Source organism: Ciconia boyciana, chromosome 1 (assembly GCF_034638445.1).
Source record: "Ciconia boyciana chromosome 1, ASM3463844v1, whole genome shotgun sequence".
Classification (NCBI taxonomy): domain Eukaryota; kingdom Metazoa; phylum Chordata; class Aves; order Ciconiiformes; family Ciconiidae; genus Ciconia; species Ciconia boyciana.
In genome coordinates this window covers 123,233,334-123,259,092 of record NC_132934.1, presented here as the reverse complement: position 1 = coordinate 123,259,092, position 25,759 = coordinate 123,233,334, and the positions used below count along the sequence as shown (strand labels likewise).

At 43.0% G+C, this 25,759-nt stretch overlaps 1 long non-coding RNA gene across 5 annotated transcripts in view; it reads right to left on the bottom strand.

Moving 5' to 3' along the window:
- LOC140647547 (uncharacterized) overlaps nt 1-25,759 on the bottom strand; it is a 125,145-nt gene that overhangs the window by 3,775 nt on the left and 95,611 nt on the right. The window lies entirely within an intron of this gene.

Sequence of the window (25,759 nt, the reverse complement as noted above, 5' to 3'; positions counted from 1 at the left end):
TAAAAACTGTCATAATTTTTTAATTGCTTAAAGCACTTTTGCAGTATCTTGAAATCAGGGAGGTTGCAATGGATCGTTGCCCAGCAGACATGCTTTGGGAGGATGATTTGAGGCCAAACATCTCTGTGTTGGCTTCTTGTAGCGCCGCAGCATACTTAGCATTGTGGGTTGCCATCCACCGGGTCCTCTGAACCTGCCAGCTCAGTTATTACACCCTTGCGAGCTGCTGAGCAGCAACACAAGGCTCCTTTCCCCCTTGACCCAGGGTCTGCAGGCAGGCAGGCTGGCAGTGCCTGGTGGGCAGCACCACTTTCTCAGGACAAGAGCAGGTAGAAGGCAGGAGGAGAAAGCGGCTAGAGCTCACTTCCCTTTCTCTTCAGTGGAAGTCAGCCCAGCTTGTTTGCACCTTTCAGCCTTGCTTTAAAATGATTCTTTTAAAAGCTGCATTCATTTGCTTTGCAGGTTTCTCTCCTTCTATGAGGCAAAGAGGAATAAAAGCAAAGAGGTCAGCCCACTTGAAGGAGAGGCACCACTTCATTTCCATATACATGCAGTTTTCTTCTTGTGTCAGGACGCTGCTTGAGGATGTGGCACAGAGGGAGGAGGGGAGTAAGGTGGATGAGCTCCAGTGGAGTTCATGCCCCTGTTACGCTCTGGAGAGATGCAGCAACACCTGATAAACAGATATGCTCAGCCCACAGCTTTCCCATAGTGTAGCCACAGCTCACAGAAACCAGGAGGGGAGGGGGCAGGTTAAGCAAAAGGAAGTACGGGGTTGTCGACCTGTTTTTGTTTGTTTGCTTTTTGTAAAACTCATGGCAGCATAAAAAGCCAACATAAATGACAACTACTCATCATATCTGCAATTATTAGGAAGAGCTGTTCCTAGTTTCAGTCCTAATTATGGTGCCAGTAATTTCAGATTCTTTTTTAAGACGGTATGAGGGACTGCACAAAATCTGCCCATGAAAACAAGCAATGACCATAAAGGTGTAAAATGAGATAATTACAGTCTGAAACAAAAGAAAAAATGTTAGTACTCAATTCCCTCAATGATAATTACAACTTACATCTGATGGCCACAACTTAAGCATCTACTTAGGAACAGAAGCCATTTTGTTCCTTGTTAGTCCTAATTTACATTCCTACAACAGCTCTGGCATAAAAAGACAGACCAGTGACCAAATGGAAAAGTCTGCATAGTCTTGAAGCAAAACATGCTTAGGATTTAAATTCCCTTTGCTGCAATACCAGTTTCATTAGGACTGATCAGCTCTTTGCTTTCATTCACAACAGGCACAGAGGCAACCAAGCTCAGGTTCAAGAGTCTCTTGAAAAGCTCTTCAAGCCCACATGCCTTTCTCTGTCTCTGTGGTGTGAGAGCAGTGGACTTTTCAAGCTCTCCCGTGCTGCTGTGGCACACCTGCTATTGAAAAACGCCGGTGGGAAAGACGAATAGCAAAGCTGCTTCCATTTTTCAGGTGGAGAAAAGTCTATTGTCAACAAAGTCCTCCACAGAAAAAGAAGGAAGATCATTGCCAGAGCAGTGCTGTAGGGTATCGAAGCCCTCGCCCGCAGCAGGTTCGGCATCTCTCTTCGGTTAACACTGACAACAAAATCCCGAGCCTTCATTTTTTTGCTTTCTCCTGAGAAGGTGTGTTTGGAGGGTTCTCCAGGAAGGCTGGAGCCCTTTGAGCACATCGGGGTGCGACCAGCCCGTCCCAGCTGTGGGTGAGCCAGCAGTCAGCCCCCGGGTCTCTGCACCAGCTCCCCAGCCCGCCCCGCTTTCCAAAAGGAAGACAGTCGGGGCTGCGCAACAGGGAAGAATAAGGTAAAAGGAGGAGAAAGAGCAATTATGAGAAGCGATCTCCAAATGATCACATCTTGATGTATTTATTTACACTTCTTTTCATAAGTTCCACTGGCCACGATCCTAATCCCAAAGATTCTGAAATATGCAGCAGAACAGTTATTTTCCCCAGACTGGGATACGTTCACCAGCCTCAAGTCATTACTTGGAAACCCCTTCACAATTAAGTCTTTATTAAAACTTTTCAAGATAAATAGTAGATAAATTTAGACCAGGTTCCCTCCAGTTTTTGCCAGTAGAAACGTAAGTGTTGTGTGTCCTGAGGGACAAGTGATTTGTTGCCAATAATTTAACAGAGGGCTCCTCACAAAAATATTCGCCCTTCATCTGTAATAAGCTCCATGTCCCAGGTGTCTGTGTTTGTGCACACTCCTAAAGTGGACAGGTGAGAAAATGGGCAATCTGTTTGTTTGAGCTTTTTTCCCCTTTTAAACAAAAACACTTTTAAAATTAATTCATCCTAAAAAGAAGGCAATACCTTCTCCTTTAATACCATTAAGTCTGCAGGAAAACAAATGGCTCCACAAAACATTAGCAGTAATCAAAGGGCAAACAATCTATAGTCAATCAAAATAAACGTAACAGATGACACAAATCTGCTTTCACTTACAGTAAATGAGCGTATATAGAGATCTACACGGGCAAATAGGCTTCTCAGAAGTTTCTTCTGAAGAAAACTCATAAAACTTGGAAATGCCAAATAGATATCTTTATGTCTCACTGTGCAGTCGCTCATAAACTTCATGTACATTTACTGTAAAAGTAACATTACCACTGATTATTACTGACTGAATACAAGCCAAATATTTCTTTGAAACAATCACATAAGGAATATATTTGCAATATTTTAAATCGCTAAAAGTAACCGATCATAGATGTAATAAAAAGAAGCCATTTATTACGGCATTATTCGAACGTCCTGCTACCATGCAAGGTGTACTTTCTCACAATATGCTAATCCCAGCCACGCTGGCCCCCTTTCTGCAAGTTCTTTTCCTACATTGTTCCGGCCTAGCAATCATGCTGCATATTGACATTTCTGTTCAAATAAATATGCTTAGAAATGAAGTTCCTTGGCATTTCCGGAACTGCAGAGTGTTTTCAAGTGCACTTCCTAATGCCTTTTGCACTTGAGAAAGCCTCGTGTGTAATTTTAAAGAAGAAATATGAATTCTCACGACATGAAACATATGCCTTGTGAAGAATATAAATTCTGCAGTGTGTGGCATAATAGCCACTCAGAATGTGCTGCTGTTATAAAGAGAGTCACACGCTTGTTTCTCTTGAATAGAATATTATTCTGTAAGTCACTGTGAATCAAAGGGTCTCCTAATCGATAAAGTACTGTACAACAAGCTCAATAATAACAGAACAGGGTTCAAAGAGCTGCAAGGATTAAATAATGTGGTAAGATGGAGATGGTCAAATATGCAAGGTGTATATTTAGGGTGTTTAAGAAACTTTCGGCCTGGTTTAATTTCTTATCAAAGGCATTTTAATGCTGCTTTGCAAGAGGTCTTTATCTTACTGAAAATTAGCTTTTCAATACATTTCTGTTGCCCCTCAGGCCGGATCATTGCAGTAAAACTGCATTGATCAAGGAGTATAGTGATTGTCTTTCCCTGCACCTGACATTCCTACCATTTCTTTTTTAGTAGGTTTTTCTTTGATTTGCTCAATTCTTAGCTGGTTTTATGCCTGTGAGAGCATATGACAGAGCTGAAGGGATGCATACTTAGTGATATTCAGCACAGCTCTATCATCCTGTTTTTGCACCAGCATAAAATTGGTATAATACAGTGATAAATCAGGCCTGTAACAGCTAATCCTTCATATCTCAAGAAGGCATAGTCACTCTCTGGCTTTTTAGGTACGCTAAGTTACTGCCATAGTTGCTCTCATAGCTGCTTTTTGTTTTTTAATCAAACTTACTGTTCTGTTTTGCCAGTCCCTTACACCTTGCGAAAGCCTGTGTGATACCCAGTGTACAGAAGCCTGAATTCACTTAGTTTTGAGAATATTCATCAGACTGGGGGATTTGATTTTGCAGATTCCCTGTCAGAGGTATCTCACAGCTGTGGCTTACTAAACGCAAATGCTCACATTTGTTCATCATACAGAAGAAAACAAAACTGAACTCATATGTGTAGCATAAGAAGTAAGTTTTTATAAGCCAGATGAAGAAAGACAGTTCTGGCTTCTGGGATGCCTGTGTGTACGTACAGAAAGGATACCTCCCATCATGTCAGGGTTTGACGACTGCCACCGCAGTGCATCTGACTTTTTCAGCACTGTTTCGACATCTAGGCTGCCATCACTGTTAAAGCTGCAGTTTTGTGATAGCTGTCACATACATTTTGTTTTCAGCTGGCTTCATGTGTTTTGAAATCAATCCACAGCTCTTGCCATAAGGAGACATTTGTTTCTTAAGAGGAGAATGATGTGGAGAATGATGTGGGAAGAGAGACACCGTGAACACTTCCAGGGGGGCTCTCAAGGATGCGATCTCACAGCTAGAGCTCATGATTTCCTCTGAATATCTCAGGGGCGCTTCCAAAGTAGCTCAAGCCCATCTGCGTCCTATCTATCTGCTGTGGTCCCATGCTCCTGCCCTGCCTGCTCCCTTCCACCAGGGTGGGTGGGCTCTTGCCTGCCCATGCAGCGAGTAGGGAAATGCATTTCTGCCAATGCAGCTGAAAACTCGGCCTGCAAGGAAGCGTTGAGCTTTCTGCAAAGTCAGCTCCTGCAGCCGGCTCACTGCCCATGCAGCTGAGCCCTGGAGCTGGTGCAAGGACAGGACAGGAGTGCATGACGGGAGCGGGCAGGACATCAAGCTGCCATTGAGCTTCATCTTCTGGTTATGGTTTCACCTCTCTCCGAGTCCTGCCAAAGAAGAGGGAGGAGATCCTGCTCCTCATCCTCTCTCCTCCCCTAGCTACACGCTCCTGCCCCATTGCCCTTGGGATGACTCTAGCAATCTGATAGCCCTGGGGCAAATCAATTCAGAGAATTGACCCAGTGGAAATCTAACACCGCATATAAATAAATATGCAAATAAAAGAACAGTTTGCTGCCAGATATGTCAACCTGTCAGCTGAGCTGACTTGCCCTAAGGCCACACAATTGCCAAAGGAGGAGAGAGGAGGGTACCTGCAGCTGGGGAAAGGGAGCAGGACCTTCCTTTTCAGTGGAAGGTGGGTGCTGGCTTGACACAGCTGCTTTTTAATGTGTTTAACCCTCCGTTTCTGTGACGCCTGAGGTTTGGATGGAGGGGGGCTTAACGGGGGGCAAAATTCATAGAGGCAAATTTTAGCTCCTGGAGGTTCATCCACCAGGGTTGATCCTCTAATGAGTGGAGGGAAATGGACTTCTCTGGGCGAGTGACTGAGGACGCCCTTATCTCAGCTGTGATTATGGAGGGAGCCCAGAGACATTACTTCCTCTAGGGACAAGGCGGCCTTTGTGAAAAATCTGTAATGGCAATGATTTTCAGCTTGTCTCACCACTGATCCCTACAGTTTTCCATTGGAGGGCTGAAGGCTGGTAGGATGAGCTTTACCCCGCTGACCAGGGGCTTGCCTGGCTGGCTCGCCTCCTGGCAGCCCCCGCAGAAGTCATCTGTGAGCTCAGGAGTCTGCGGACCACAGGCAGAAACGCCCGATGCCACAAAACTGCACGCTCAATTCCCTCCGCACAGGCGGGGCAACAGAAACGAAGAGGGAGCAATAATGGTTCTGCACTATTGCTGCCACTGAATTAAAGAGAAATAGTTAACAAAGTTGTTCTTTTTTTTCAATATGTGTATTTAAAAATAAAGAATATCTGTATTTAAATAAAACGATCCATGTTTTTTACGACACACTCATGATGCTTGCCTTGCACATTCCCCATGACAACTTTTATGATTTATTATGACCAACCACTAGCCCTAGTAACAGCAGACACAGAACCTTGGCAGGAAAATATGCTACATATTTTAAAGTTGTTTTATACTAAACGTGTCTATTTTCAGTCCAATACAAGGTAGAGAGAAAGCCCCCTATGTTTTTCTAAATGGACAGTGTCTTGATAAGTTAAGAAAACCAAAAATTGAATTTCTGAGCCTCTCATACTAAAAATAAAATTGAAACAAACTTTAGGGAAAAAACCCTTCTCAAATATTCTCCAAAGAAATGGTTATATTTTGCTATCTTGGAATTTCACCAGGACTCGCCGAGTTCTCTTCAATTTTATTTTTTCACATAACCAGTCTTTTGTCCTCTAGTTTGTACTGGGTTGAATTTGCAGGGTCAGCTACCACCTTCTGTTACTGAATTCAGAAAGATTCCTCTTTAAGCAATCTTGCCTGTTATAAACATATTCTGAAATAATTTAACTGCCTATTAACTAAACTAAAGATTTCAAGATTGCTTTGCGTGTGCAGTACGTCAATAGGTTCAATTCTCTATACTTAATAAAATGCTGAAAATTTTGTGTGAATGTGTGCATAGGAGGAAATGAGCAGTGGCTCCTAAACTGGTAACATTTGAAGAGTAAAAAATGTGGTATGTTTGCTTTTGCTGTATGAAATTCTTAGATTTCAACAGTCCTATCTCAGATGCGTTTGGGCTGTCAGTATAGTTTACCTCAGCTGACTCACAATTTTAATCACTGAAAAGCTCGTCACCTGTGCTACATGCTAAAATATTGATAAATAATATATGTGGAAATGAGTTACTATTAATGTATAAGACATTGCTAGATTAATAATTTCCCATTATACAGAAGGAATTTGTCTAATTAAGGACATTTATCTGTAAAAAGAATGAGTGTTTGAAGTCACCCATGATATGTATCACACAACATCATAAGAAATTATAAACAAAACCACACTGGGGGAAAAAAAATCAAAAAAAGAGGAAAGGGTACATTTCCCTACACAGGCAAGATAATGGAACTTTGGAGCTTTTGAAAATTCTTAAATGCTAGACGCTCAAATAAAATGTTTAATTTATTCAAGATTTATTATCAAACATTAGTATGAAGACAGACCAAAAATGTTATGTGAGCAACTCAGTGAAACTTGCAGGGCACAGCATCATCTTATTTACTTTGTTTTAAATGTCTGCTCAATGCCTTGAACACACAAGACCTGTGCTTTATTTTAAGTTCTGCTGGATAATTCAGGGCAAGTAATTTCACCTCCTCGTGTCTCCATTTTCTCCAGGCGATAATACACTGATTTCTGTGTTAAAGGATACTGGGATGTAGTATTGAAACTATTAAGTGTTTGATTATCCCTTCCTGAGCATCACTGCTCTTGCCTCAGGAAAGCACAGAAGAGAAATGACAAATACACACCGTTGTCCACCTTTCTTTGACCCTGCTTAGGAAAAAAGTTTTGTTAGTTAAAAGGTGTTGCTCACGGACACACCAAACACTAGGGATGAAATTCTAGTTTCATTAAAGACAATGTGGTTTTTGCCATCATCCTTGATGGAGCTGTGTTTCATGTGTCTTCGATAGTATTCTGCACACTGCCTCATTTCAAACTACACTTATTATGTATTTCACTAATATATCAACTTGTAAGGAAAAAAATCTCCTCTGGATGGATGAATGTTACACATGAAGAAGGCTATGAGAAGCAGCCCTTTTATCCAGAAAGCTGAAGGATGGCAGCCTGGCTTAAAATTTACAACAGAAGTAAAATAACAACCTAAACTGTGGACATTATTTTGAGTCTAAAATATGCATCTTTGTTCTACGCCTTGGCTACCACTGAGGTATCAGATTTTTAAAATGTTGCTCAAGAAGAACAGGCAGTTTATTGCTATTCCCTGCTTCTGTTTTTCCCAAGATTCAGCAATCAAACGAACAAGAAAAGTCACTTGTGCAAGGTGGAGTAGATATCTGTTAACATGCATGCTGATTTTATGGTGGAGTAGAAAGAACATAGCTCTAACTGCTCACTGAAGAACACTCTTAAACTTGCATTTATTTACATAGCATCTATGGCATTTAGCTGACTGAAGAGAATTGATTAGCAAGAAGGCTGTTAAACAGCAGTCCTATAGCAGGCACTGCACTGAGGATTAGAGGTTTATTTCACTAATTGGTGCCCTCCTGTAGTCTTTATGAGTCAATTCTAAAAAATAAAGGAGCACTCCGAACTATGTTTAGAATAAAAGCAGAGCGGTGCTTTTCACTGCACAGAAATCCCATAGCTGAGCTCTTTTAGAAATGAGTTTAGGATTTTCCAGTCAAATTATTCCTCTCCGGTGAATTCTTGCTTGCAGCGCTGTATCCTTACCACGCTGCTTCGGCAAACCCCAGATAGCATGGCACGCTGAAAACCAGACCTGTAGCTGCCATGGTAGGCATGATGTTGCCTTAATTGTCCACTGCGGCTGCCTGGGATGTAGGATCCACACACCTTTGTGAGAGCAGAGCCCTCGCATGGCCCCGGCTCACGAGCTGGCCAGCAGCAGCACCGCACACAAGGTGGGCAGGCACGGCTTCCACCCCACAGAGACAGCAGCCCAGAGGCTCCTTATAATGTCATCTCTGCAGGAGTACAGCGTGTGCGCCTACAGGTTTGAGCGATGCCATGGGAGTGCAGTGGCTGCGCGGTAGGACCTGGGGAGCTCCAGGACATCCACTGAGGAGCAGGCATCTCTTGCAGATGAACTATACTTGTTACAGGGAGGACTAAAGAGAGAAACAGGTTTCAGCGGGTTCCCTCTTATGTTTTGAAGAATGTTTTATTATGAGCAGGCAGAAATAAAGCTCTCATCTCTGTGGTTTTAACAGTAATCTGAAATAAGGAGATGCGCACGCTGAACCCTGAAGAGCAGCGTTGGTCCTAACGTGATGGGCAAGAGGGCTACCTGGCTCCAGCTGGCTCCCAGAGGTTTCCAGGGCACGGAGAGCACCACTAGAGGGCTCACAGAGTATTGAAAGGGTTATTGCATGCGGTACGTGAGAAATAGTCTCATTTTACTTTCTGTTCCTCCATCTGTACATGCAACGTATTTCAGAACCAAAACTGCTAACGCGTGCCTTTACTTGAAAGTCAGCTTCACGGACTGTCACGGGCTCATCTCCGTATGGGGACACCACCACCCTCTGACCTCTCCTGTGTACGCAGGTCTTCCATGTAAAACAACTTTGGCCTGATCATGCTGCTCGGTACCCAGTAGTCACTAACCAGAGGCAGCCATTCAGCAAAACAGCGACTGCCATTACCAGCGCTTCCAGAGGAGTGAACGAGTTCAGCGCATCAGGTATAGCAATATCAGTGTATCGCATATATCGGTGCTTCAGAAAGAAAAGAAAAAAACACGACCTTCTTTCCCTTCCTCTTTCCCCATAGAAACCAACCAAAAAAAGCTTTAGTAAAGCTAATTGGAAAGAAGACAGACACGGCCCTAATATTTGTACCTTCCCCAATTAGGGGATTCTTATAAATCCTGGGACAACAGGCTCTCAGGCATATGAAGATTTTGGTATATCGCTCATGGGGTCAGGGCGGTTGGCCATCTCTACAACAAGATATAAAAGCTATTTGTGGCAACTAGTAAAGAATGCTAACTACCCCTAAAACATGCTTCCTCTTAAGGATCAAGGTTTACCTTTGTAGATGGGGGAGAATACAAAACTAGTATAATGGGTTTTCTTTTCCCCTTCTTACCACTCATTAGCCCTGAGGACCTTGTTACAACATTTGGTGTTGAGAGTAGAAATGTTCTAATATACAGCCCCAGACTAAAAAATGTGAAGGCAATAATCACAGGAGTATTTCAACACTAACTAAAATGAATTTCCTTCTTTTTTCTGCTCTTTCTTTTCCCTTTCCTCTCTGAAAGAGGCTGCCAAGGGAATTATTATGATTACTCTGCATGTTTTGCAGATGGTTGGCTGCTGCACGGGGTTCTCGAGAGAGGTCAACATCCTATAGCATCCAGCTTGGATGCTGCCCTCCACACCAGCTGAGCTATGGAAGTCCTTAGTCAGCAGAGCTTTTGCTGACATGCCTAATTGAAGTCTCTGGGACAAGTCACCTCCTCGAAGCTCGGATTGAAGCATTTTCCTGAACTGGGACTTAATTCTACTCTCCTATTAAACCCAATGGAAATATTCCACTTTCCAGGAATGGAAGTTGAAGAGGACTTTTAAATTTTTTTTCTATTTATATATACATAAATATGTACACAGATACACATGCACACATAAAAGCTGCAACTTTGAGGTGTTCAGAAGCCACGTTCAAGGATGTTCTCAGGAGCTTCAGCTACACCTCACAAGTTTTCTTCTCAGGGATACCAGCGACACAGACATTGGTTGTATCATGCCAACAGTGTGAGGACAGGAAGCTTTCCTGCCTTTTGACTTTGCTATATGGCATGCAGACAAGCAGTTTGGAGAGCCCATAGTCACAGGCTGGTGGGAGCAAGGAGGCTGTATGTTTATTTAATCTGTAGCCTTCTGGTAAATAATGGATAAATCCACCTTTCTGGTACCACTCCACGGTAACGTGGAAGAGACAAAGGGACAATACTGACATAATGCTGTAACACCCACTTGTAGGGTCCCCTGGTTTCCACATATATGCCGGCAATGTGGACAGACTGTATTTAGCCCCTCTCCAGGACTGGACTGACTAAGAATCAAAACAGAAACAGCAACTCCCCCAAAGGCTCTGTTTGTTAGGAGATTAGGATACTCACCTCTGCTCCTCCTTTTAAACAATGATGATACAACAAATCCAGACTTTCAGCCCCAAAGAAGGGCAGAGGATCAGTTGCTGCGGGTTGTCGTGGGGCCAGCCATCCCACGTGGCTGACCGTGGACCTGGGTCAGGAACAAGCATTGCTGCTTGTGTTAAGACTTTGCTCCTGCCCAGGCAGAGTGCTGGGATTGCATGAACTCCAGCTGCCCAGAGGCTGGGGAAGGGCTCCAGAGCATTTGCCCCGGGGGGAGAGAGAGACAAACAGTGCTCTGTCATTCGAGGTCCACAGAAGACCAGAGCATCACTCCATTCTCCCTTGCATGCATCCTGAAATAAAACTGAAAATCTGTCTTCGTTAAAGCAGTATCACCCTTCAGGACAGGAACATTTTTCCCTGACACTTCTATTTCACAGGGACAAATGCATAGAGGTGAATATGTTGAATAAACAGGCTGAGATTTGCAAAGCCACCTTGAGTAAAAACTGGATTTTCACATCCTTTAGGTACTTAGACCCTCTGCCCTCATTATCTGAACTGCACCCACAGAGGCAGTCCCTGCAAATGTAGCATTTTCAAGTTTGAAAATAAGTCATTATTTTCAAACCGATGACTTATAACACAGATAAATCTGCTCGTCTGCGTCAACAAGGGTTGTATGAATCTTAGATTTCTAAAATGCAAATTACCTATTTATGCTAGAAATTGGGGGATCCACTATAGTTTATTTCAAGGTGGGCTTTTTCATTTTGAACATTTTTCATAAAGATGCATACCACTATTTAAGTATGATGAGGTTAGCATAAACCAACAAAAGCAAAGAAATTGTAAGCTAAGATTGATGATACATTCCTAACTCATGCTGTTGTGCCTAATTATTGCAGGACTGCCAACCAGCTCATGATAATTACATACTGCAAACAGAGCTGTGGGGGGAAAAAAAAAATCATTGTTTTGGGTTCATATTACTTTCACTGAACTTTACTGGCATGTTTGATTCATATCTCCTTTTTATGTTTTGAGCTCATAGAGACTGCAAACTCAAATACAAACCTCCTGACGGATCAGGAAGAACAAGGCTGGTTTTCCCTCCAGACTCTTGACTAAAGCACGACGACAATCTTGTACCATTTATTACCACGAAAACATGCTGTTCTTGCTTCTCTTCACGAAGCACTCTTCGCCAGCCTCGTTATTTCCAGAAGAGACACCAGCCAGTCTTGTTTCTGTTTGTAGACGGCATATGAGAAAAGGAGGGGGCTTTGAAGAGCACGGGGAAAGAGCTGTGTTACGCCCAGTGACCGCAGGTTTCTGTCGGTCTCTTTTTTGCTGTTTCCTAGAGTTCAAAAGCAGATGCTTCTTTCCATTCTCTTACTGGATGTGAGTATAGTTTCAACCCCAGAGCAGCGGTATCTAGAGAGGAGTTTAATCATTTTTACTCTCTCATTTTACACTCATATGTCCTTAACCCAATTTAGATGGTCAAAGCACTCTGGGACAGCGATTTTCATTTGCTCAATATGTACGCAGTCCCTAGCACTACAGGGTCCCACTCCAACGGAAAACATTAAGTGCTTCTCTGAGATAAATGCTAAATAATTGATCTCAAACCCCTAAATCATACAATGCAATGTAATTTCTTCTCCCTGATTTTGTTACGCTATTATTTATATCAGCATACGGTATTGATATAAGAAATTTGTAATGAAGTCCCAGAGACGCTTTGATTTAATGTGGTTACAGGGAATATCATTGCAAGTGGCAACAAATAGCTCTAATGGATTTTCTAGTACCTTGTTTTCATCATCCATAATAGACTTTCATCTGCGCTGGTCGGAACTGTAGGACGCCCGTGTCTTCTGCACCCAGACTTTAACAGATCTATATTTTATGGCCCTACAGTAAAAGTAATTGCAGGTTTTATAACGTCTGTGTACTGCTCCAACTGAAAGCAATCCATTTAGAGACTTCCGGAAAGTTGAGGTGTTTCGGTTACAAATGCATGAGCTGAGACGGACTCTGGTCGCGCAGCCGGCAGGTTACCAGCCTCCTTTTAATGAGGGCACATTCCAGAGATCTAACTTTCTTTTCCTTTGTAGTAATACCAAAATAGAAGAAATTTTGAAACACGAGGGGTTTAAGCTGAAAGGACCCTGCCCCTGCATTTTATCAGTTCAGAGGAAGCGCAGAAGCTTGGTCATCCAGAAGATGCTGACAGCTGGAACTGCCAGCAAGGGCAGCGTGCCAGGGCAGCCGCTCACCCTCTTCCCGAATCAGACCCTTCAGCTGCAGCTCACAGTTGACAAAAATCAAGAATCAATTTTGACTCACTGTCTGACCTCAAATTAGCTTTCAAAAGCCATGCAACAGATCTTGACAATCTCACCGTAGGAAAGCAGGAACTAAGGCAATTGGAGAAAAACAAAATCACTTCTTTTTTTTGTGTGTGTGTGTGTGTGTTGAATGATGGAGTAATTATACCATCTACCTAAAATTCAAGGGCTCTGCCAAGCATTCATACCTACACAACCCTCCGTGGGGCTGCCTCCTGCCCCCATGGTAACAGCCAGCCCTGCAGCAAGAATTTGGCCCAAGGAGCAGGAGAAGGTAACAGGGGAACGGGGTTTTTTAAAGGAACAAATGCCCCTAAATGCCAGATCTGCCATTTGTGCCTCTCAAGACCAAGAATAACTTGGTCTGAATGTTAACAGTGTCTTTTTACTGTATGTATGTGATGAATGGATTAATCCTGTTATTATCAGAATAATTAATCTTGCTTGACAGTCCAGGCAAAAAATCCAATATGCTGGATTCCACAGACATGGCAGTGCTTCGTAATATTTTGTTATCTTTTCAATGTATAATTAATAAGGAGAGTAGGGAATCCAGGAGAATCAGCCAGCATTGAAATAAGCAGAAAACAGAAAGTTAAGATATCTGGAGCTGAGTCTCAGCTATTTCAATGACGGTATCAATTGAAAGGAAAGTCCCCAACTGGGAGACGGACAAGATCCAGTTGCAGCTGGCAACAACACAGATGGCACTTGCTAAATTATCTGAAGCCATTTTTGTCATAACATGAATTATATGCTGTTAGTGATGAGTCTAATTTTAAAATGTTATTGTTTTCACAGTATAGTCCTTGACTGGACTGCTCCAGATGTACGAACTGGAGAGAAAAGGATAGCCAGCCTAGACCCTTGGCATCCTCAGGCTCCTGAAAGGAGCCATTCAGCATGAAAACCTATGTATGGCTAAGTAGGAAAAAAAGTATGCTTATGGGTAAGCATGGGTAGGCAGTCTCATGGGTAGGCAGTTAGAGAATCCCTGTACTAATCATGTAATTTTTTATTTTCAGAATAGCACCCCAAAATTACAGACTTTCCTTGACCCAAACAATGAACATTCTTCTTCTAACTCTAGAAAACCATGTGAATTAAACACTTATTTCCAAACACTGTATTTCTTGGCATAAAAATAATTACCTCCCCTCCCAACACATACACATTTTCTTCTTACATGCTTTTTTCCCCAGGTTAAATACTCATCTGAGGCTGCACAGCTGACCATACAAAATTTGTTACAAGCTTGGTTCAGCTCACTACCTGGAAAATAAGCAATAATGTTCTGCTTGGAGTTCCTACATGGACCAGTGGGGGCTGCCTCTCTGCTGCAACCTTCACTTGGCCTGGAAACCACGTACCTGCTGTGGCTCAGAAGCTGGCCTCAGCAGGGCAGGCACCAGCTCATACCTTGTTGAGTGATAGCGAAACGTTTATTCCTATTTTCAAAACAGAACTGTGGCACTTCAGGAAGAGCTGCTAAATTACATCATTTTGCAACATCCCCAGCTGAATGTACTATAGAGCGATTCCATGTCGCTTCAAATTGCTCATGAGGAACTGGTGTGCTAGTACATGGACCTGATATGGGACTTTGCGGGATTAACTCCTACATATCACTGAATCAATTCCCGAACAAACATGTGAACTCATCCTGATAAGGAGGAATATTCTGTTTCTACAGCTTTTACAGCTGGAACACAGAGGGAGCAAACCAAAATATAGCTCCAGAAAATAAGCAGACAATATGTATGCTTGTGAGCACCAGGTTAAACTCAGTCTTCTGAAGCATACAGTCAAGACTGGGAAAAATGTGATGCCTTGGATAATCAGGCCTCGCTCATTAGGTCGTGCCATAAATAGCAAAAGAGGAGTGACAGAAGTGGCACAAACTAATGTGGGGGTCGGGAACATTGGGCCCGATGTCCCCGAGCAGCTGTGTGGGTCCCTGAGCAAGCCGCAGGGCTGCAGCCACGTGGCAGCAAAGCTTCTCCATTTGCATCTAGCCTTGCTTCCAGGCTATGCAGATCCCAGCACTAGCGGAGCAAGAAACATGCTTGGCATTTTATACGGGAGTGGGAAAGATGCAAAGAGCTTCATGCTTTTCTAAAGGACTTGCAAGGTTGGTTTGTCACCTTCTAATGCTCTGTTTAAAAGCATTATTATTACAAAGCAGCATGATTTGTTTCCAGTGGAGCCCATCACTGTGGTAGCCATCTATCAGACACTGGAATAGGGCAGTCCTGGCCAAGTTACTGCTTGTCTGGCTTGCACACACAGGCAGGTCTCTTAGCTTCCCAGGAACTACATATGGGACTATGGGGAGAAGAATTTGGCCAGGTTGTTAATCAGAGAAAAAACAGTCCGTGGGACAGATACTCAGTTGTGGTCACTTGGCACAGTCTCACAGACTTCAGCTGAACGTCTTTATGCAGCAGCAGCAGCAGGGTCTGGTCCCTTGAACGCCTGAAGGGAGGCGGGAGGAGGACTGTAAAGGAGAAAGCCATAATCACAGGGAAAAATCTGTTTACTGGGAAGCTCTATGTTTTCTCAGATCAATGTGAAAGGGTGTTATACTATACAGAGATGTAAAAATGACATACTCAAGCACCTCCTTTTCCCTACTAACCAAAACCCTAATACATCATTTCTCTTTCTCGTGAATGGCTGATGTTGGTACACCACACTTTACCCAGTTTCAGGTGCCCCTGCCATTAGCAGCTCCTACAACTTTCTCTCACACAGATGAGATGAGAGAACCCAATGTTACCAGTAAGGAATGTGCCCAATTCACTTCTACAGAAAGCAGACTTTGTTAGCGGGTTTTCATGAGCTCATGGATGTTCTTAGGTGTTCAAAACACATTGTGCAACCAGTCAGGCCATTCTCCCGTGCTCTTTTGTTTCTTCTATTCCCTCCACCCTAGTTATTTTTGTAATGTCCGTTTCACGTCCCCTTCTCTTTCTGAGCTCTGCTCAGATTGTATGGTTTGGATTAAATGCATTCAAAGTCCAAGCTGTGGCCCAGCAGCCGTTTAATGATAAAATTAGTCTTACAGCTTGAAAAAGGCACTCCCACTTCCACCTCCTAACTGTGATAGCTGCAGCTTTTCTTGTGTTGGATCTTGAGCCTTGTGTGGCCCCTGAGAAAGGTAGCTCAGCTCAGCAACCTGTCAGGAAAGGGAACCAGTAGAAGCAAGCAGGTGGAGAAGAGGCTGCTGGTCATGGCGGCTGCTGGTGCCCAGAGAGGGACCCAGGTGCCTGGGGTGGCTGCGGGCTTTGGCCTGCCACCCTGCTGCCATGCCCTGACCCCTCAGCCCTCAGCTGGAAACCCCCCCCTTGCCTATGCCCCACAGGACTAACTTAAACTGGAAAAGGACTAGTAAAAACAGTTGATTTAGGGTTTCATGCCTCCTCATGGACCCTGCTATGCCCTTCCCCATGGGTCAACTCCACCTGCTATGAGCAACCCCTTTCACTCAGAGGTTTTCCATATGTAGATTACTGCAGTGGCCTTGCCATTCCCTGTGGGTTCTTAGACCACCTTTTATTTGTTAATTCTGCCTTGATTTGTTAATTCCTTATTGTGAACTGTTTAATCTAAATGCCACTTCAGTACCTACTTTGCCTAATCACTCCTTTCCTGTTCACACCCAACCTTTTCAACAAGGATTTGGGGAGAGAGGAGATTCAGGAGAGGAGGGAAGTTGCTATTTTACTTTGCTTTTTCCACTACCTCCATTCCTTTTCTTTTCCTTGGCTCTAAGAAAGGATACAAAATTTCTCAGTCCCAGTGAAATATCATCTTCTACCTATATATTTTCTGTACTGTGTGATATTTATTTGCGAAGTATGTTTCCTATGTATCTCAATCTGAAGATTCAAAAATCATCATGCTTTGCTTTGCAAATCCTACATCTCCTCATTTTCCAGTGATCTCACAATGTAAATACTAATAGCTACAAAAAATAAAATTAGAGGAAGTCAGTACCCTTACATCAAGTATAGCTTTCTGCATCAGGGCAGAAATGGATAGTTTTTAAATATTTTTTTTCCTCAGTGCTGACTTGGGTGTTAAAACCTTTCACCTTGCTGCAGTTTGACAAAGGAAACCAGTGACAAGAGGGACAATACAATCACTCCTGGACATCTACCACCTTCTTGCAGAGAGATAACCAAACATTTCAAATATGACTGGACTCGAAAACCGTAGTAGGTAATGGAAACCTGTCAGCCGACATTAATACTCAGACCTTTAATTATTTCCTTCCGAGACAAAACAAAAAGAACAAATTCCACAATCTATATAGCAGATCATAGATCGTTAGGTGAATGGTAGGATCTTGAAAAGGGTTCTCACGATCTCTGTGGCACCCAGCTGCTGATTAACCCATCTTCTTGACCCAACAATGTAATTTTCGCTCAGCCACCATACCTCTCTCATCAAAGATGGCCCTTGAGTCTTAATGGAGCTCTCATGAAAATGTACAAAGCAGGATCACTGCTGCCCTTTCAAAGCTTCCCAAAAATCAAGTGCATTTTGCAGCCACAAGGTCTATCAGACACCTGGCAGAGGTTAGACACTTACATGTTATGATTAGAGATCATCAGAGCTTTCCTAGAGGAAAACTTGGTCAACAGCGAGAGATGAACCAAACCCCCAGATAGTGTATACTCAGTGAACATCGGGAGACTGAAGACACAGTTCACATGGACTCTGCCTGGACCCTTGGCACATCTCCAGGGACTCCTCTGCTCACAGGATCCAAGGTACGTTTCTAGTGCTTTGAAGTCGTGCTGCTTGGAGATAGTCATCCATGGAGCTGAAATGAAGGTTCTGGAGCTCTTAATCTAACTGAGCTCAAGCTCTGCAGCAGAGAGCTTGGAAATTTCTGAAACTTTTATTTTAATGGGGTCTCTTTGGGTGGCCATGTGCTTTCCCATGGGAGCAGGGCGGGATTCTGGGAGTCCTCTCCAGAGCAGTGGACATGTTGGCTGAGCCAGCTGGTCTGAGGCTCAGCACACTCTCAGTCCCACCATGAAGTAGACTGCAGAAGTGTGCTGTCAGGGAAGGACAGGACTGGGAGCATAACCACCAGCCACAGAAACAGACCTGTTCTTCAGCAGCAAGGATCAAGAGATGCAAGTCCAGGTTTCCTAGTGCCCTATTTCAATCATTCTGCAACCATTTTTTCAATTGGTTCACAACTTCAAAACTTTTGGGTTTGTTTGACTCATAAATACAGTGTGAGGTTTATGTTTGTTTTTTTTAAGGAGCTTTTTGCAAACTAGAAATCCTGTTTTCCGCTGTGGCAGTTGCAGACTAACCCAACCACTGATGGCTACAATATTATCTTGTTTTTCTGCACTCATTTCGTTGTCTCTAGCTGGTATTTATCATTGTACTGTTCAATTTGTAACAGGACTACCCTTCAGCTTATTTGTGTACAGGGCTAGCCACAATAGGGCCATGTTTCATAATTGTGTTGAGGTAATGCCAAAGGCTCTCAGCAAGAAATAATAATAAATGACATGACACAACTGTGCTGAGTCACACCTTTTTAAAGCCCAGCTCTTTTTGAGGGACACAAGAGCATAGATAAAAACAGCCACAGGCGGCAAAGAGCCCCTTCTGAAAACAGCTCCTGGTAACTCATTCAAGTCAGTGGTCATAAAGAACAATAGCACAGCTGTTGGATAAATGGGATGCTTACAACTGCACACAGAAAACCTAAAAATTTCAGCAACAAACCCATTAGCCTTTACTACATGAGTGGTACAGGACCTGCTGTTTCAGTAATGCTCTGCTGGGTCACATAAAACCTGTAGAGAAAACGCAGAGAGGTCTGGCATCCATCCATTCCTCCATCTGTCTGAGGGCAGCTGGGAAACTGCCCCAATCAGTCCTCAGGCTCAGGGATGCTCTAATGCTGCAGCCAGTGCCAGTGTATGCGAACTGTTACATGACCAACATGTTCAAAAGCCTCAGTTTGCAATAAATGCCTTATATCATCTCTCATTAACAATTAAAATAAAAGCTCCATTATTTACAGCTGTTTCAGTCAGCCCTGCTCCTAGGATATATGTTCCCAAAATAGTGAAATCACAGATCATCAGCACCACTTCTGGATCATCTCATCAGCCTATGTCCATATCCGGCACAATCCTTTTTACCAGGAATTTAAAAACTGTTTTCTAACACATTCCAGTGGCATCAGTAACCCATGGCTCCATGCAAGACCGTGGAGAGCATATTCTGAAAAATACGTGGTGTATATTAAAATCACATCAGTAGGGACACATCAGAACATAAAACAAAGATATCATGAGCCTGGAACTACTGTTTTTTTCCTAGGGTTTTGTTTTGGGTAAGTGGTTTTTTTCCGGCATTAGATAGTCCTCCTAATTTGTTATGACTTTTAAAAAAAACAACCTAGGAATGAAGGAATTAGATTAAGTCCTTCCACTTAGTTAATTTCCATGATCTAATATTGCCCTCATGTTCCAACACAGCTCTGCTCTCTGCTGACGACGTCAGGGCTGAGGAAATCTTTTAGAAGGCAGTTTCAATTCAAGGGCAAGGCAGACCAGAGACCACTTAGTTCCCCAGAAAAAGTATGCTCAGTTTAGTGTGCTTGTAGGCGAGCCAGAAACTGTAACGAGAACACTTAGGAAACCAAGTCCCCTTGGATATAGATGATCAATAATGTTCTCGACAAAGTTGAAAACAGTTCAGAACATGGTGTCTCACCAACTTGTACTGTAATGTTTTAGTGTAGTTACTGTGGATCTCATTTCTGGCAATATCTTGAAACAGCAATCAATACTTGCCCAGGGTACATTTTTCCCATTTATTCTGTTATCCAGCCAGTGGCAACAACAATCATTTAAGATCAACTAAGCACTGATATGTTGCTAATGATGAGTATCTACTGTATGGGTAACAAGGATCAAGACCCTTCCATGCTGGATCCTACAGAAGAAAAGATGCCCAGGTACCCATCACTATAGCATCTGAGGAAATTTTGCATAAAATGAGTAGCGACGGGAAAGTCACCAGTGGATTTCCTCCCCTCTCATCCTGCAAATAAAAATGTTACCACAAAGACAGTGGTAACTAAAAAGAAATGTGCTGTATTGAGTGTGCTAAGCTTGTATGGAGGAACAAAGAGAGGCAAATATTTTAACAATATGGGAATTAGGGGCAGCAAGGTAAAAAAAGGTTGATTTTGTGGGACTGGCTCCTGGTATGTGCTCCTGTTGTTTTTGTGTTGGTCTGTATTTGAAGTTTGCCAAAAATGTCAAAGTGTGAGATGTAAGATTTTGTTTTATGTCGATATATTATGAAGGAAGTAAAGCAAACCAATCCATCAATCCAGTGGCTGATGTTTAACCTCCTTTCTCCCTTAGAGTTGCGTACGTCTGCTTCTCCTGCACTTCCGAGAAACCATGAACTGTCTCATCCCCAGGAAATACAACAAACCTTAAATTGCAGAAACAAAAAGCCTTATTGAGCATTTGGGAAATGTTCTGAACAACACTACCTATCTCCTGCGGCAAAACATTGCAGCAGAGACAGACGCAGTACTGGTGGAAACAACTGGCAGAAGCATACTGCAAAATACATGTGACTGTAGAACCCAATACCACTGTTCCTCTAACTGGGGGAGCTGGACACAGGAACACACTCAGAAAAGCACTACAATGTGCTGGATGTGCCAGCATTACTGAATACTGAGTAGCTGCAAGAACAGGGCATATGCAGCAAGAGGAAAACGAATGTATCGTGAAATAATGAAGCTAAGTTAAATATGTGTTCACTGCTTTTGGGTAACTGCTAGACTTTAGTAAAGAGCAACGCTATCCTTGTGCCCAAAACCAGTCCAAGTTTTTGTTTTTCAGATCCTTCTTCACTGAGACTTCAAAAGAACTTCAAAAGAAAAACAACATCTGTATGGTGAATGACGGAAGATGTTGGACTGAGCAGAGCAGCTTTCCTGAGTAGCTGAGGACAAGGAAAGGACTCAGACAGACGGACTATCATCACTTAAATTGGAATTAGCCAGGACACAGCAATAATGCTCAACCAGTGGCTGGATTTGTATACCCTTTTAAGAGGGTAACTTATTACACTATGATTCATCTAGGTAGCAAACTCGTAAACAAACTCTAGACCTTGCCTACACTTGATTTCTTGGCCCCAGGTTTCCCATCTCAGTGGTTTGGCTCCACCAGCGGGACCAGTGCTGGCAGAGCTAACAGGGATGAGGCCCCTAGGATGGTGACACCTTCACCAAGCGACCGCTTCCACCTGCCAGGAACAGGACAAGGCACCCTGCGAGCCGGGTGCTGCTGCACAGGGTGCTGCAGGCACATTCAGAAGGAGCTCTGGGGAGCATCCCTGCCACCCTGCCTTCTCCCTTGCTCTCACATGAAGCAGGAAAGGGAGGACCGAGCTGCACGGATGTGGTTCAGGTCGCCTCCCGTGCCACCCCCAGCCTAGGGAGCAGCAGCTGGAGGGCAGCAGGGAACAGAGTGTTTCTGACTTCCCTGCGGGAGAAGGAGTGACGGACAGGTACAGGGCTCTCCCTTCCCTCCCCTTGCACTCCCACAGGCACCCTCTCAGAGGGCATGGTCTGCAAAGCCCATGCACAAGCTCCTTGCACCCTCTTAGTCTCCAAAGCAGAGTCGTGTCAGACTTGCCCACGAAAAATGGTGCAAACTCTCTTGCTCGGGCTCCCCTGGGGCACGTGCAGCCCAGGCCTCCAGCAGAAGACAAACCTGAACTCTGCCACTGCAGCAGCACAGAGACATTGCTCTCTGCAGCAGCGCTGTCTGAGCCACGTGAATTTTGTCTGTGTGATTTCCTCCAGCTTATCATCTGATCTCTAGCCCACAGTCAAACTGAACCTTAAGGGTTACAGGTGAGGGAACGAAAAGTGCTTTTGTTCTCCCTTTGCATCCCTCCTTCTTCCCACCTCCCAGCCTCCTCCCTCACCTGAATCAATCCAAAGTTACAGAAGTAGAATCACAAGTTAAAGAGCAAAAAATAGGGAATATGGAAAAAGCCTGTCATAAAATGAGGTTACTCATACCATCATGAGGAAGCAGGGTGATTATACACACTTTACACAGAACGATAGAAACAATAGGATTACTCACACAATCTCAAACTCTAATGAGGCGCATCAGTTACACTCCCACAGCAACCTGGAGAAAGGAGGAGAGTAAAATCTGCTGGTTTAGCCTAATAAGGACTTTGTGAGAGTCACGGTTATCATGTCCTACCTACTTATGGTATGCCACAAGCCTGCTAGGGACTGCAGACCAGGGTTTCTGTATGTGTTCACCAGCCCAATGGAGAGGGGAAGGGAGCATAGACGTGGCTATTCTTCTAGCCATCTCCAGCTCCAGTGTCACCCTTAACATAATCAATTGAGGACAAGAAGGAAAGTACAAAATCAAAAGAGGAAGCTCACCGGGAGTTATATTGAAACTTTGAAGAATATACCTTATATTTTATTTTAAGTAATTGGTGACACTAAAAGCCATTCACATAAACACAGAGGAAAAGGACAGATCTCCTTAAATGCTCTTCTACAACCAGAGCTCTTGAAAAGAGCAAGTGCTGGATTGACTTTATGTTTCTGTGACGGTAAAGGCAGTATCTGTAAATGGTGCCAATGAAAGGAAACATGCCGTCTGAAATTATATGTCCGTAGAATTTTGTAAGACCTATTTTTGTAAATAGATTATGCACTACCTGGCAGATTTCCCTCCTGGATGGGCTTTTTTGTGTGAAATTTAGAGAACAGCTGGGAACCTCCCAGGCACAATTCATCGCATTCTACCACGGAGGTTTTAGCCAGGTGAACCGCCCTCTCCTCGCCCAGTAGGCGTGCAGGAACCCCAGGCAGCTGCACTGCAGGTGCCCACAGCAGCTTGAGATGGATCCATCCCACTTTTTTCAGGAGCTGAGCTTCCTTCACAACTCCTTTTACACACCTGTTTGAGCCTTCAGATAACCACAGCACTTAAGTACATGCTCAAACTCTCCCTCTCCCAGACAAGGAATTAAGCGTGTCTTTAAAAGCTTTCCAGCGCAGAGATTATTTCCCACCTGAGACCCACCTCATAGGAAAGTCCAAGGCTGCAAAATCTGTAATCCTTGATTTTGTGTGAGATTGAAATAATTTAAAATCAATGGTTCACTTCAGACTTACAAAAATGCTTTACTGAAGCTTCATATAATTTTGACATATTTATTCTAATGTTAAAAAAAGATAAATATAAAATGTAAGCATAAAAATAAAACATAAAGTGAACATCATGCATCTTAATTGTGTTGAAATAAAACAAAACTTTTTGTGAAGATGTTGGTGAAATCATTGTGTTCTATCAAATTTATCAATTTGTGTTGAATCAGCACTTTCTAAGTGTTCATCCAGCTCAAGACTTCGTATGCTCTTTACATCTATTAATTTTCAGCAGAAAAGCTTTCCCAATGCTTTTAATGGCACCATGATAACTTCTTTATAGCATTTCTATTTAAAATTCCCTTTACTTACATTGAAAAAATAATCACGTAGCTTAATTTTTTTGCTCCTTGCCATTAGAGCACTATCATCTTCATAAGAAAGCTGCTTTTTATCTGCTTGGAGCTCTTCAGTATGAATAATCTCAAGGAAAATTATGCAGAAGACTCCTCAGTTTGTATTTCCCCTCCCTTGAGTGCCCGAGCTCTCCAAACGCATAACTGGAACACGGATATCAACCCAAAATTTTTGCAAACCCGTTGGTGTTTCTGGTTATTATCATGCCTGATGTTACAATACACCCTCTTTCAGGAAAAGCAGTGTTTAATTGACCAAACAAGAAAAACAAATGCTTCCCCAAGGCAAAAATTCCATGAACTGTTTGGATGTTTTCTATGAAGTTAACAAGCACTTCTGACACTATTTGGAAGTCTTAGACACTGTTTTTTGAATGGACTGAAGTAAAGAAGAGACAGCTTGAATAGGATTTTACAGTTTCAACATGTTTAAGGACATTCCAGGCTAAAATATTACTTGTTTTATAACATTACTCATAAATAAATGAAGTTTTTAGGATAGACTTTATACTCAAATTAAAATAAATCTTAGGTTATAGCAGTACAGCTAGAATAATAGGAGAAGAATATGGTTATCTTCTAAACTTACAGGGAAGTGGCAGGTCATGCTCTTGAAACCTTCTTTTTAATATATGTGTGTTTAATGTGACCCTGCAATCAGACTACATGTGGAAACACTAAGTGCAGCTTTATGGACTATTGGGGCTCGGTGCAGCTGCAGGGATATAATCCACAGATGATTCAAATACAGGAAAGGAAAAGGATTCAGTTTTTTAATACCAACATCATTTACTGACTTCATGCTGACATAGCGTAGGTGAACATAAGACTATCGAGAGGAGGACTAATTCTTGTTCTTCCCAATCAAATGAAAAAGATTAAACCAGCATTTTTGCTGCCAGAAAATAAACAAACAAACAAACAAACTCTTCAGCTTTCCATGTTTTTGGGATAGCAAAACCACTGGCAAGCTGGAACTCAGATTCCAAAGCCATTTAATTCTCGAGGATGTCTTAGCACTGTCCTTAGGATCAATGAATCAAAGACATACCACTGTCTCACACGCAAGTTCCCTGTTTTTTTTCCTTGCTGTTCCCCCTAAGGGGGAGCATTCCAGGAAGGATGTTGTTCTTTACGTAGAAACATGATACAGTGAGCCTGGAAGGAAGAGATACCTGACTGGGACAGGTTTTGGTTACCCAGGAGCTGATGTTTTTCCCATCGTATCTGAGGTGATCTGTAAGTGCTCTGATGTGCATGATTAACTGAAAACTGAATGCTTAACACACCCCGTCAAAATATGAGGCGTATACGTGTGATTTTAATTTGATCGAAAACAGACAATATTGTTCCTAACTCAGCAGTTTACTGTGGAAATTCAGATCATATTCAGACCATATTCAGAAAATAAATATGAAATAGTAATCCATGTTGCCCAATCTGTACAGTGCCAGGCAGAGTTAATCCTAATGAACTGAGTTATTTTGAATCCTGATTTCCCTAGCATGTTTTAATTATTTCAGTTTATCTATTGCATTTAAGGTCCAAGATTTTAAAATGCTAAGTTCTACCTGTCCTGGTTTCAGGTGAGATAGAGTTAATTTTCTTTATAATGGCTGGTATGGGGCTGTGTTTTGGATTTGTGCTGAAAACAGTGTTGATAATACAGAGATGTTTTAGTTGTTGCTGCACTAGTCAAGGACTTTTCAGCTTCCCATGCTCTGCCAGGTGCAGAAGAAGCTGGGAGGGGACACAGCCAGGAGAGTTGATCCAAACTGCCCAAAGGGCTGTTCCATACCACATGACATCATGCTCAGTATATAAAGCTGGGGAAGAAGAAGGAAGGCGGGGACATTTGGAGTGATGGCGTTTGTCTTCCCAAGTAACCATTACGCGTGACGGAGCCCTGCTTTCCTGGAGATGGCTGAACACCTGCCTGCCCATGGGAAGTGGTGAAGGAACTCCTTGCTTTGCTTTGCTTGTGTGCGTGGCTTTTGCTTTACCTATTAAACTGTCTTTATCTCAACCCATGAGTTTTCTCACTTTTACTCCTCTGATTCTTTCCCCCATCCCACCAGGGGGGAGCAAGCGAGCAGCTGCGTGGTGCTTAGTTGCCAGCTGGGGCTAAACCATGACACTACCAAGAAGTAGTTACAGCATGAGGTTTAGTGACATAAACTCCTTGATACTTTGGACGTCTGCAATGCAACCAGCTGTGACTATAGTTT